We start from the raw sequence: 13,561 nt of genomic DNA, 5'->3' as shown, positions 1-13,561 counted from the left end.
GCTCTCACACAGGTATTCTCCTGTGGACAACCAATGTTGACACTAATAAAGATCTATGTGGAGCTAAACCAGGAGCTCATCTCTGTTATCAGAAAAGATTTTATATTTTTATATATATATATATGTACGAGAGAGCGCGCATAAGTGCACATGTGCGAGCTCCCCTACATCTGCTGTGGCATCCCAAGTGCTTGCACATAGGATTACATAAAAATCTGTATAATAAATTGAGCAAGCAGAAGCAGCTGATATTGCAAGGAGAAACCTCTTAGATCATGATACTTCATCTTCCCAAATTGTCTTGTGAAAAGGAGAACTAGTGTTTAACTACTCCGTTGTCTACAAATTACAAAGTTATCACAACTCTGAATCGTGTTAATAAACCCTTTATTTGCCAGAACACCCAGACTTTGTTCTTCTCCCTTTAGGAAACTCTTATTTAAAAATAACACTAACACACGCATGCATAACAAGTCACATAAGCAGGCACACTTCGCTTTGCAGTTTCAGATGGTTGCTGATATTGCTACGAGATTATTTCTTCACCAGCTATAAAATGTTTTTCGGGGAGGGTTCCTCAAAATAAGTACAGCTGCTCCTACAGAACTACTGGAAGAATCAACAGCACTAATGTGAAGTGGCTGGCAAAGGACCAGGCTCCCCCCTAAATACATTTCTGAAGCCAACTCTGCTAGTGTACTATAAAACAGGATTGCAAGCAATGCCTTGCAAGAGGCTGGATGCTGCACCTGATCATATGACTGCTGCGCAAATATAACATGTCTTTGTCATAAAGCCTACATTCCCAGGAGAAAGACCCTAGGAGATGAGTTGCAGAAAGTGGAGAGGTTTTCTAAAAAGTCAAAACCATATCTTTACTAAATATCTCCAGTAGTCAAGAAAAGAGGGTCAAGATAGTATTTTATTTCTACTTTTGACCCTAGAGGTAATTGAGGGTAGTACATGTACTCTAACAAAAGAAGTGTTTTCTTAGTTTCATTAGGATCTGATAACATGAATGATTCTGCATTATTAACGAATTAAGATGTTCCTCAATGGAATTTTTCTGAACTGAATTTGAACAGCACATACAAAGTTATCAAGACAACAGCACAGTACTTGTGTCCTTATTCGAGAACAGATTAACTCAGAAGAGTTTACAGTGCCTAGAAAGAGCGTTCCAACTCAAAAGAACTCTTCTCTTCCAATTCACATTGGATGAATGGGGAGGGTTGCTCCTATAATTAAACTGACAGAATGAAAAATCCCAGTGGGGAATCTCCTTTATGCTTTGCGGAGTATTAGAAGGTTAGGGTGAAGTGCTTGATCTCTGTCACAGGAACGTGTCTCTCTATTTTGTCCTTTCACAGCAATAGGTACTTAGTCCCTTTCAATTCCCGGAAAATATAGTCCAGGAAAACCTCTTTCCGCAATCCAGTCCTCCTGGTCCTCACATGAGATGGATTCAATGACTACTAAAAGGGATCTGCTCTTCCTCTGTTTATTCTCCACTCAGATTTTTAGTCTGTTGAGGAAGATACTTTAGCGCATCTACACAGAGTTAAGTCAGAATAAAAACAGGTACATACTATCCCAGCCCCAATGCAAACAGTAACACTCCTTTTTCCAAAAGGAATTTGCATTGTTCTTTTAGCTGCTTTTCCTACCATGGAATTCCTTTCAAAATGCCTTCCAAATTACTCACATCTGCAGCAAGTTCCTTAGCGCAAATGGTGGCAATCTGAGCAGTTCTACTGACTGTACGTGGATAACACACAGCAGCCACTGTAACTGTAATTGCACGTGACCTTCCAGGCAGACTAATGCTGGAAGATGTCACCCTGAGGCAAGTCTCTAGGAAACAAAGGCACATTCAGGAAGGTAGTAAGTGTAGAAAAGGGAATCCACCCAGTGCTGTTGCTGCTTACCAGGCTGGAGCGTTATTGAAAGGCAAGCATTAGTCACAAGAACAGTCCTGAAGCAGAAGCTGCATCTGGCAACCGCACCAAGAGACAGATTGTTGTCTTTGCCTGAAGTTCTTCTATGAGTCACTTAACAAATTCCAGAACCTCTGAAGTCTATAATCTTACATGATTATTATCCTGAAATCAAATGCCTCTGGTTGTCTTGAAATATATACATTTCTGTGAGGGTCTCCTAAAACCTGGGTCAACTCAAAATCTTCACCGAAAGTCAAGTGTATCAGTACAACCGGGATTCTATTAATCTTTTCTAAGGATTATTCTTTTTCTGCATCTTGTTCGACTGTAAGCATCCTTATCAAACACTAGGTTTGATTATGTATTTTAATAACCTTTTTTTCAGCCTTTGGAAATCCTAGAGGAGAACCCTTTATGAGCAAAGCAAGGATTGTTGAGGGGACACCTTTACAACACACTGTTGCAGGCGTGCTGGCACAGCAAAACAGGCTTGATGCAGACAGGCTTCCAAGATAGCCAGAGCCCTCTTGCTAACTGCAATAATATAGACTTTAATCATTCCAGTATTACCCTAGAATTCACTTTTGCTTCTCTGGCAGTGGCCAGATTCTGTGGGCAGAAAGAAAAAAAGAGTACATGCAAGTAACTTCTTAAAACTTTCTAATATTCATAACCATCATCCAGTCCTGTCCGAATTTCAACTGGCTGCCTTTTATTCCAATGAAATTGTTCTGTAAAACGTTTTATTCCTACAAGCTGCAAGACAGTTAGCCGAATGCCAGACAAAGTTACTGTACGATCAAGTTAATTGAAAGCTTCTGAGTAGGATTTTGTACAATAAAAGGTATATCAAAATTCTTGCCAAGTAACTCTTTAAAAGGCGTATATTAAAGAGTTACTTGTCAGGGATTTTAATTTAGTTTTTGGACAAAGCAAGTGAATTATGCTAAAAATAAAGTCTGATCCTTACAACATCTGTATTACTTGGGAATACTACACGTAACATAATAGGTTACTTTAGAGCATGCTGTTCTGTGTTGCAAAGCTATTGCATAAGGCTGTTTTAATAAAAATGATTCCAATGAAAGAACAGTTAGTAATGAGGTGCTACATTCAGGGGTGTATCAGAGTGCCAAGTCCACTTTTACAGACATACTATGTCCTTCCGGCATGTAAAATCAATATATTTTGGGTCACTTTTTGCTGCAGAGATAGATAATATAAGTGAAAACATTTACCAAGAACATATCTGAAGTGTGTTTTTCTTATAACAGAAATTTAAGAAAATAAATCCAGATACCACAGAACGCCAGGAATTCCCTCTCAATGTTTATTTGCAAAGGTCACTTTTTGGTATAGTCTTCTTTTGACCCCTCTCCCTGGTTTGCTGGCCTAAAACCTAGAGTTACCTAAGCAACTTATCAACTAAGAATTCATTCCACTGTAAGCTTCAAAACCATTTTGAGGGCTTAACGTACAGGAATATGACTTCACCACAGAAGGAAAGACAATCCTTTAAACAAGTGACTCAGTTACCACAAAAATAATTTCTTACTAAGTTTTACAGCCTGGAGTTGTTAAAATATTCAGAGATATTCTCTTTACGAGTTGAGAACAAGTATTTGAATACAGAGTTAGAGACCCACCAAAATAAAAGAGTAAAAAAAATTAATCTGAAGCAGACCCTACATTTTAAAGGCAGCTTATTTGAAAAGGCAGGGCCAGATTTTCTGCTAGTGTGTTGGCGAAAGCAAATTTAGACCAACTGACAGCCTGGTTCTGGATGCCTTCCTTATTTCTCTTGCTTACTTCAAAGCAACATATCTGTCATAGCTTCAATACAAACCTAGAGCCTTAACTTCTGCAGATCTCAAACAAACCTAATATGGCCAATTCTAGTCTTCAAAAACTGACAGATATTCAGAAAGAATAAAGCTTCAGCCTCAGGCTTTCATTTTTATAACCATTTCCATACCCTGGCTGATCTGTCAAGGAAAAAGAGATAAGGAGTTTATCTACATTGCAGATGTTCACCCACCCTTCTGGATATCTTCTCACAACCCCTCCCTGATATACTCCTGCCTACCACAGAATGAGTAAGGAGAATATAATTTTGTTCTAATCCAAGATCTCTGGATTTTAGGTGGCTTTTTGTTGTCATTCAATATTAATACTGTCTCCTCCTCCCAAAAAAGGCTTGTATAAGGAGTGTATAGGGTGCTGTCTAATCCCCCCCCCCCTCACATTTCCTCCTTATAATCAAAATTAACTTTATCTTGATGGTATTTTCTGGCCTACGCAAGGCATGTTCAAAGTCATGACATATTCCTGTGTCATTAATAAGATCTTTTCAGCTTTCTCTGTTGAGTTTAATTTCCCTTTTCTAAGGAGCTCAAAACTCCAGGTAAAGCATGAACATTCTGTGTTCTGCTGCCATTTCTAGTAATTGAAAATAGCTCAATAAGGGTTTCTTTTTCTCACTGCTTATTTAAGTAAGTATAGTCATGGAGAGATTGTGGTAAGGTCTTAAAATTGTTTTCTCCCACAGTGAATGGGAGTCTTTCCTAGTTGAAGATCATTTTGGAAAATACATTCCTGTCTACGGAAATTAAGTAGTACTCCGTGTAGCAAAGCCTTCTAGAGTCTGCTGAAAGACTAGGCTCCTGTAGATCAGGGCATAAAAAACACCTTGGTTTGGTCAGTTTTCACTACTGTTTTTGAAATGTCAGCAGCTATAAAGCAAAACACTCCAGAAAAACAGGAAACATGAACAGAGATGGGCACTGGAGCTACTCATTATGAATTGCAAATCAAAGATCAGAGATCACTGGAAAGCTAATTTGCTCAGATATCAGCGAGGTCTAGGACACCTGTGCAATAGCAAGCGCCTACAAAGCCATTCCTTCCTCCTCTCAGCGGCCAAACAAGATGACAAGTGAACTGCATTCCTGCCATAAGTGCTAAGCATTTCAGAGGACATAAGTTCCTCATAAAGTCCATGTACCTTTGGGAGAGAGTGATCTCAGAGAGAAAACAAGTGAACAAGAAAAAAAAAAGTAAATGAAAAGCAGGGAAGAGGAAAAAGCCCATGCTCTGATACAATTCAAGAGCACATGGAGAAAAACACGGGAAGGCTACAAAAGGAAAGAGCCTCAAACAGCCATGCTAAACAGAACGGGGGACAGGATTTTTGGATCAATCGTAAAAAGGTTAAAAAAAAAAACCCACCTCAATAGTTATATAAGCATTTATTTGTATAAAAAGAAAGAAGTAGTTGTCTATGTACAAGCTATGTCTGCTTTCCAGGCTAAAAAGCATCTTTAAACTCTGTCAGGTAAGTAGTTCACTTCACATAAATTTTAGCCTGCATAATATGAAACAGGAACAAAAGCTTAAGTTTAAAATCTTGAAAGAATCTCAGCCACATAGTCAAAACTTGCAACAAAACCTATTGCCAACAGATACTGCCGTTTCTTTCTCAAACATTGATTCCTCATCAGAATGAGTTTTCAGTTGTTCTTCTTATCTGTCTATTGTAACATATTTTTCCCTTTTGTAAGATACAGTAGTTTACTGTTTGAGAATGATAAACTAAAACACCCATCTAGGTCACTCACTCAGTCTCTGCTCTGGCACTGTGGTTGAACAGCAAACAAGTAATTCCATAGTATGTAGTAAGGCCATCGCATATCACTGTATTTTAAAACCTCATTGTTGAGGTCATTCAGGAGGCAAACTTTAAGGCAGTTGGCCAAGCAGAGTGAGAGCTAGCCTCAGAAAAATCTCACAGTATCAGCCAAAGAAATAGTTACTGGGAGATCGTATTATAAAACGAGAAAGTTTGGAGCCCACTTTAGAGATTCATAAAGTTTGCTTAAACAAACCCAGTCTTCCTACTACTAAACTGTGAATATGTATCTGCAGGAAAAAAAGCATTGTTGCTACCCCAAGATCAGTTTGCAAGCTTACACAGAGAAAAAAACACCTCACAAAATTCAGAAATAAAAGTCATTAGCATTAAGGTAACTAGGAAGGGATGTCATTTTGAAAGAAACGCCGCAGATGGAGGAAGAAAAGCTGCTCTGGCTCTAAATGACAAAGTTCATCCTTTCTCTCCTATCTGACTGCAAGCGTCACTGGTTACTTGTTCTGCTAGTTAATCCGTAAGAGATTTGTCCTTCAATACATCTTGCAAGGAACATGACTGCAGAACAGACAGCCATGCTAAACTACTTTCAGTGACTGTACTCACTGAATTTCCTCACAGACATGGAAGGAATTTTGCTGTGCTGACCAACTGAAGGTACAAACATTCAGAGACCTGTTGATGCTTGGACATCAGGATAATATTCAAATTTATTGTGTTTTTCAGTGGGCAAAGGAAAACCATAAAGCTGCATCTTAATGACAGCACTCAAAGAAGATTGTACTGAGATGAAACACAGGGAATCCTTCTCCAGAAGGACTATGAAACCTTTAAAACTTAACCATGTCGAGTTCTCGTTTTTGCCGTTTTCAACTAAGAGATTCTTCAGGTAACGGTGACTCTTAAACCTTTTGATCCTCACATTCTCTGAGGACAGCTTATGACTATTAGAGAGCACAGGAAAAAGTCTGAATTCTGGCTGAAAACTTTCTTTAGTAAGCATAGGTAGCCCAGACAAACAATGCAGTTAAATGTCCTTAAAGGAAAAGGAATAAAGTCTTGAAGAACAGTTTGCCACAACCTCCAAAATTCCTTTTTGTGCATTGAGGCACAGATAAGGAAGAACCACTCAGCTGATGCTGAGAGTTTGCCAGCTCAAAACAATCTTTATCTCAGGGAAAATAAGCTTCACGTTTCCTGTTATCTAAAAGATAACTTCTGCGGCTTCTCAGGCCTGTCAAAACAGGTGATTAAAAAACATGGCACCTTTTCGGCAAAACCTTTCTCAGAGCTGAAAAATCCTCATACAATTCCTTTGTTTATTTCAGCAAACTAAATCCTGCAGCAAACTGAAGTTTTGCAAAACAGCAGTGTGGTATTCTAGTGGTGTCATAAGTTACATGGCGCAGGCGAGCCAGAGATCTTTACCTCTTCCTAGAATTTTCCACCCTCTGCGCAACTCTCTCCCACCCTTTTTCCATTTCAAGGAGGTTCTGTGTTTAAAGGATCCAGGCAAATAAACAATGCACATTTATTGTAAGATACAATAACTTTTATCAACTTGTTCATTCTATCCTAGGACAGCAATCAGTTATGTTCATTTGATTCAGTTCGGTTTGAAAACACATAGAAAGGACCTTCTTTCTTTGCTTAGGACATGAGAGGAACGCTTGTCTTGATCGACAGATTCCAGAAGCTGATGCAGTCAGGGCTTTACTCCCAACACGAAGATGCGTCGAAAAATTTCAAACAACTATGAGTAGCCCTCCATTCTGCAGTGTGCTCTGAGCCCATATGAGTAAAATAAAACACCTAACACGAAGACTGCCAGTCCTGCAATGGGAGCATGGGAACTGCTATGTTTAGGGCACCCTAACTTTCTGATCTGCCATTTGGAGAATCATCTCGTGGCTGGACTGTTGAAAAAGCAAGAGGTATTAACATTAAGAAGCCCTATAAAGCCAATTAACCTCCCTTGAAATGGACATCAGTGGCACAGCACGAGCTCTAGAAACACAGGGACCGCTGAAACTTCTCCTGTCATGGGAGAAAGGAAATCTTACTATTGCTTTTCAAATGCATGGAGAAGTCTCCATTTTCATAAATCCTTGAGTTCAGATCACTTTTCCTCCATAATAGGGCTGCTCACCCTGTTCAGAAAGGTAGATTAGAAAAGGGTGGTATTTGTGTTTTGGGGTTTTTCTCGTTAAGTTTGGATTCAGGCTAAACCTCAAGAGCAGAGCTCATCATGAACGCTAACGCGGAGGTAGGAGGCCCCAGGGAAAGCAGGAGCCTGGAGCTCCCGGCAGGGGGAAGCGTCGAACAGCAGAAAAGCTGAAGGGGCTCCCCAGGAGCAGGGACATGGGGGGCAGCCCACACAGGCAAGGAGCCCCAGCAGGACCCTGCTGCTCAAGCACTACCCACATACTGTGACAGACATATTCAAAATGGAGAGAGGGAGAGTTGACGAGCCTTGCCATCCACTGTTTTGCATATTAAAATACTCACATGTCATCTGGCTTTTCTTATCGTAGTATTATTTTTTCCTCTTTAATGTTAGTTTCCCAGAAAGTAAAATTATTCCGATTTATGCCACAGATTCTCAGCTCATTCAAGGACAAGACAGTTCCAAATTACCTTCTTTTTGCAAGCTTTTCTAAATGTAACATGCTTATACATCTTTTTTCAAATTAGTATCTGCAGCTGACATAAAAGGAAATATTTAAGAAAAAGTGAAATGAAAAATACCACAAAGACCCAAGAGCCACCCCTAAAATACTTGGTTTGTAATTCAGTGTTAAGTAAAGCATCTCTATTTGTTAGATATCCTTCTGATGCTTGTTCTCCAGTAAAAGGCAAGAAAATACAGTCAAAAAATTGAAATAAACCTACTGCCCATCTTAAAAAAAGAAACCATCTTCTTTTCAGTTTTTAATTCTTATTGCTCTTTTCTTTGCCATACAAGCACAACTAATCTTGTATGTTAAGTTCACATCATATGTGATTGTAAAGCTCACCATTTCAGCATATTGAATAGAGATGGTTACAGCTGCTGCTCCACTAGCTCAAGGAAAAAGTAGTAGGGGGAGAACCCCTCAAAACAGTATCCACTCCCAAATGCGTATCCTGAGAAATTCTCTGTTTTACCAGTTTAAAGATAAGTTCCTTGGACAAGGATAGAAGAGCAAACAGAGACAGGAAGAAATGAAGTGTCTTCTCCAAGATCATGCAGCACGTAGACAGCTGAGCTGGGACTGGAATACAGGTCTCCTTAGCACTTGCTTCCCTAACCACCTCTTTTCTATCCTCAGTCTGAGTCCCCCAAGTACCTAGAAGGCACTGCATCATCTCATCAAGCACAAGAACAAAGCCAGATTTGGAGTGGGGATTTCTTCTTTATTTAAATTGTAAGAATTTTAATACTTTTAAATGAAAGTACTAATTGCTTCAAAAATATCCCGTCTGGATGTGATCCTGGGCAATATGCTCTAGGTGACCCTGCTTGAGCAGGGAGGTTGGACTAGATGATCTCCAGAGGTCCCTTCCAACCTAAACGATTCTGTGATTCTGTGTAAAATATGAATAATAACATACCTCAAAACTAAGGAGGATCAAAAAAGATATGTTTTCAACTTTCATTAACATGAGACACTGAAATTACTACTGTATCTCAAGGACTATTCTGATTTTTAATGAACTTTCTTACCCACTCAGCACACCTCTCTGCGCACATCTCATACAAAGACCGAAGGAAGAATGTTGCGAGTGCCATGTTTTAAACATCTGTCCTCCATATCAAGGTTTTCTGAATCTCACCCATTGACAAGATCACCTTAATGCCAGTCCAGATGATTTAGTGGCTCCGACTGCTTTGCCAAAGTACCTAGACACCTCAGCTGTATTGCTCACTGAATTACTTCAGGCATAGCAGCCCAAACATGAAATGTACGTTATAGTTTTGCATTTTTATGGAAAAATGCCTGCCATAAGAACCCAATGGCTCACTGTATATTACATTTAAAAAAAAATGTATATTTTAAATGGAAATCTGGCCTTTTTCTCAGATTGTATCACCACACTGAATTCTGAGACGTTTACAGGCTCCAAAGATTGCAGCAAAGGAAGTAAGAGTGGAAAAGCAGGTAAGAAAACAATCTCTATTCGGCAACTTCTTGAAAAGTGCATAAACAAATTTAGTATTCAGTTTACTCAGCAAAATATGAGAGCATATTAAAAGTGTTCTTGGGTAATAGAAGAACAGATTAAAAAAGAGCAAACATACAGATTTCTTCAGTCGCCCACAATTTGGTACCACGTAACTCTTTACTTCTTGTTCTCACCACAGATCTGTTGGTAGGACACAGCAATCTGAACCCTGACTTCCTGCTTGAGCAAGCCATGGTGCCCCCCCAGCACCTCAAGCTCCCGCGTGCAAAAAGAGGACAGTGCAGGCCACCATCAGCATAAACACAGTACTGACTGCAGGATGCTTCCACATGATAAAATATGAATCCTAAATATGCAAGATAGGTGCTTTTAGAAATAAAGCAGCCAAGTGTATTATCAAATGGAAAATATGGGTCACAGCCACTGAGAGCTTGATGTGCATCCACGCAGACAATTTCTAATACACTAAGTCACTTTGTGTATAATTAAAATTAAAAGTTCAGCTGAAATTGTTAAAAAGTATGTATTCCTCCAAGTATTATTGGGTTATCAAGGAAGCTTGCATCAATATAAATTGTTTAAATTACTTCTTTCATTAAGTTTTCACAGCAATCTCCACTTCTATTGTGCATCACTTGCTTGAAAGGACAGGGTGGCTATTATGGTTTTTAATCAGAAACAGATAGCTCTGGCTCAGAGTAGATGTTTTTTGTTTTATGTCCGTAAACTGTTTCATTCTCTTTGAGATATATATATATATATATATATATCTATATATATATATATAATCCATCTATATATAACAATGAAAAAAAATACTTCAAAACTTAATTCTCAAAGAACATGACTCTCAACTAACACGCACATTGGAGCGCCAATGTGTCGGTGATTATAGCAGACAAACAACCACTCCACAAATTTTTGAGGCTACTAATACCAACAAAGCTAAGAAACCTAGAATAGGTTGGGAATTTTTGTTTAGAAATTCTTTTCCTCATGGAGAGAGCACCTTCAAAGTACAGCAACCTAAGCAGCATATGGCATTTACATTTTCATCTAAATCTTTAAAGAAGCCCATTATTTCTTTAGGTTTAAGAAAAGAACCCTGCTTTATTTCACCACACCAGCCATAAATTATTCATTAATTCTGTATGCTAACTCTGTAACTGAGCCCAGATGTTTCTGCTGGAGAGGCATTTCATAAGAAAAGTTAAATATAGCAAGCTGTGTGGAGAGAGCAGAGCTGTTTCTTCACCACAACATGCTCCAATATTAACTTGAGAGAAAATAACGAAAACATCTGAAAAATATTCTGAATATGTGAGCGAGTCTGTGACATGCCACAACATGCGGACTCTTCTGATCACAAGATATCACATAAAAGAGCCCCCTCGCCAAATTTAACTTGGGTGCAACTTAAGTTACTAGTCCTTTCTCTAGGAAAGGTGCTGTTACTTTCACTTGCCAGAGTAAATAGCAAATTTACAAGCAAAGAAATACTCATTGTCACTCATCATTTACAGATATAAATCAAGGCTTACCTTTTCAATTACAACAAACGCTTCCAAGCCTGCTACCAATGGCAGTAACCATGTTCACGAAGAACTAAAAGCATCTTTGACACAGGAACTTATTGGTGGGAATTTTAAATCTATTTCAGTGCTTCAGAAGAGTTTCTACCATTTTATACCAGTCAAGATCATTAACGATCAAGTTGACAATCCAATCCTAAGAATACAGTCTTAAACAGAACGGAAGCTACACAACCTTCAGCCACCCATTCAGACATTGTTATGTGTTCTGGTACTCTTCAACAACTGTTTTGACTGAGTTTGGAAATGCCTATTTTAAATTAGAAATTATTTCTAATCATTTCATAGTTAGAGGGGAAAAGTGAAAGACACAGGGTTGAAGAGTGCAGAAACACATTCTGGTTCAGAGACTTTCTTCTCAGGCATGCAGTACTCCTTCAGCTGTAAGCAACATGGAGATATATTATTGCAGAGATTTTGAAAAAAGATTTTGAGAGGTCATCTAGTCCATTTGTTCCGCTTCTAGACAAGATCAATCTTATGTAAGCCACTCCCGATTGCTGTTTGCCTAATCTGTTCTTAAAAATTGCCAGTGATATAGATTCATTAAGATGACATCGCAGAGGGAGGTTATTATGGGAACGTTGTTATGGACTGGTGTGGTAACGAACTGCCTTGCTACCAGACTAGCAGTTGGTACCAGTTGCTACCATCCAACTTTGTTGCATTTGCATAGTAGCAGCAGAGCACCTTTTAACCAGCCCCCCTTGTTCTTCAATAACTTCTGCCCACAGAAGACTTCGCAAAATAGGTAACTCCAACTGTACTAGTAAGAGAGGCAACTTCCGTTAGCTAGTAAATACGCAAATAAACCTCAATGTATATGCCATTAGCCACCTTAGAGCACAAGGAAATTTTCCAGGCTGTTCCTCGAAATGGGACTACAGAGGAGACTAAAGTCATAACTCTAGCACAGGAAGGCATACTAGCACTAGCTTTAATCTCATCAGTGTCAGTAATGTAAGGAACAATGGAGGGGTAGCACAAGTCAACAATCTTAGGGCATTAAACATCTATTTTTTTTCTAGCCCACACTGCCAGAAATTGTTTATTTCTGGTAGCTAATTAAAGCTAGCACAAAGAGCAGCTAGCACAAAGAGCAGCTATCACAGCATGTCTGCCGTGGACAATGACATCTTCATTTTGCTGTGCAGACAGACCTTGAGGACATCGCACTTCTACTGTAGTGATTAGCTGGAAAGCAGTCAATGAAAAGACAATCATGACTTATTTAATCATCCTGGCACTAACTTACAATTGAGTCCACCTATAATGAAGAAATGCTTCCTCTCCATCTTCTGATCGAGGAGATGGTTACTCAAGGCGAAACTTAGCCTCTGGACTCAGTTACAGCATGTGTGGGAGACCGAAGATGACAAAGGATCATAAGGCTCTCATAAAATAAAGACTGTATGTTGGAATAGAGGAAAGTTTTCTGGAAAATCTTGGTGGGGAGGGAGAGGGAGGGAGCAGAGAGCCGATATGAAGCACCAAAAGGAGTCAAACCAGAAGCATAAAAATTACATTAGATGCTCCATTTTGGAAAACAAACAAAAAAAGTGTTCTAATACATTGAGGAAACATTATGGCAAAGAGATGTTTTCACCTCATTTGCACCATATGAATTTCTATAGCACTCTGTTAAGCAAGATTCTTCTTGCAGACTGAAACCAGCACCTGGTATATTGCCTGGTTTATGCACAGTAACAGAAGCTTTAGGAAAGTTTCAAATCAGATAACTACATTTAGAAACTGAAACATCAGATCAGAAGCACTTTACAGGCAAAGTCTTAGCTGCAAATTATACAGAGCCAAGTATAATTGTTCAGAATTATTGCCTTAAGTTGTCCTTGTTTAAGCAAAAATCGGAGGCCCTCACAGGGCTATCTGTATAGCTCAAATTATGCCTAATTATCTTCCTCTACAGGTGTCATGTTTGAAAACGGGTAAAACCGTAAGTCAACAGGTACTAATAAGAGTTCAGCTAACAGCTCACTACATATGAGAGGCTTATGGGAACAGAAAGCCACACTGATGGCCTGCCTGTATGACCTCTTATTAGGGCAGAAAAAAAAAACAGAAGGAATTTCTGGGGTTTAATCTGTTCTGATTTCTGTGACAATAACCTACAGCAGTTTAAACAACCAAATCTAAAAAAAGTTCTGAGATTCTCCCACTTTTGGGAGTTTTATCTGGCTCAATCACTTAATGCACAC

General features: G+C 39.0%; 1 protein-coding gene across 2 annotated transcripts in view; it reads right to left on the bottom strand.

Moving 5' to 3' along the window:
* The window catches only part of SCFD2 (sec1 family domain containing 2), a 220,871-nt gene that overhangs the window by 197,547 nt on the left and 9,763 nt on the right, over positions 1-13,561 (bottom strand). The window lies entirely within an intron of this gene.

This window comes from Struthio camelus, chromosome 4, assembly GCF_040807025.1.
Source record: "Struthio camelus isolate bStrCam1 chromosome 4, bStrCam1.hap1, whole genome shotgun sequence".
NCBI classification, from domain to species: Eukaryota; Metazoa; Chordata; class Aves; order Struthioniformes; family Struthionidae; genus Struthio; species Struthio camelus.
The sequence above is the reverse complement of the archived record's forward strand: the minus strand, read 5'-3'. Positions and strand labels throughout refer to the sequence as shown.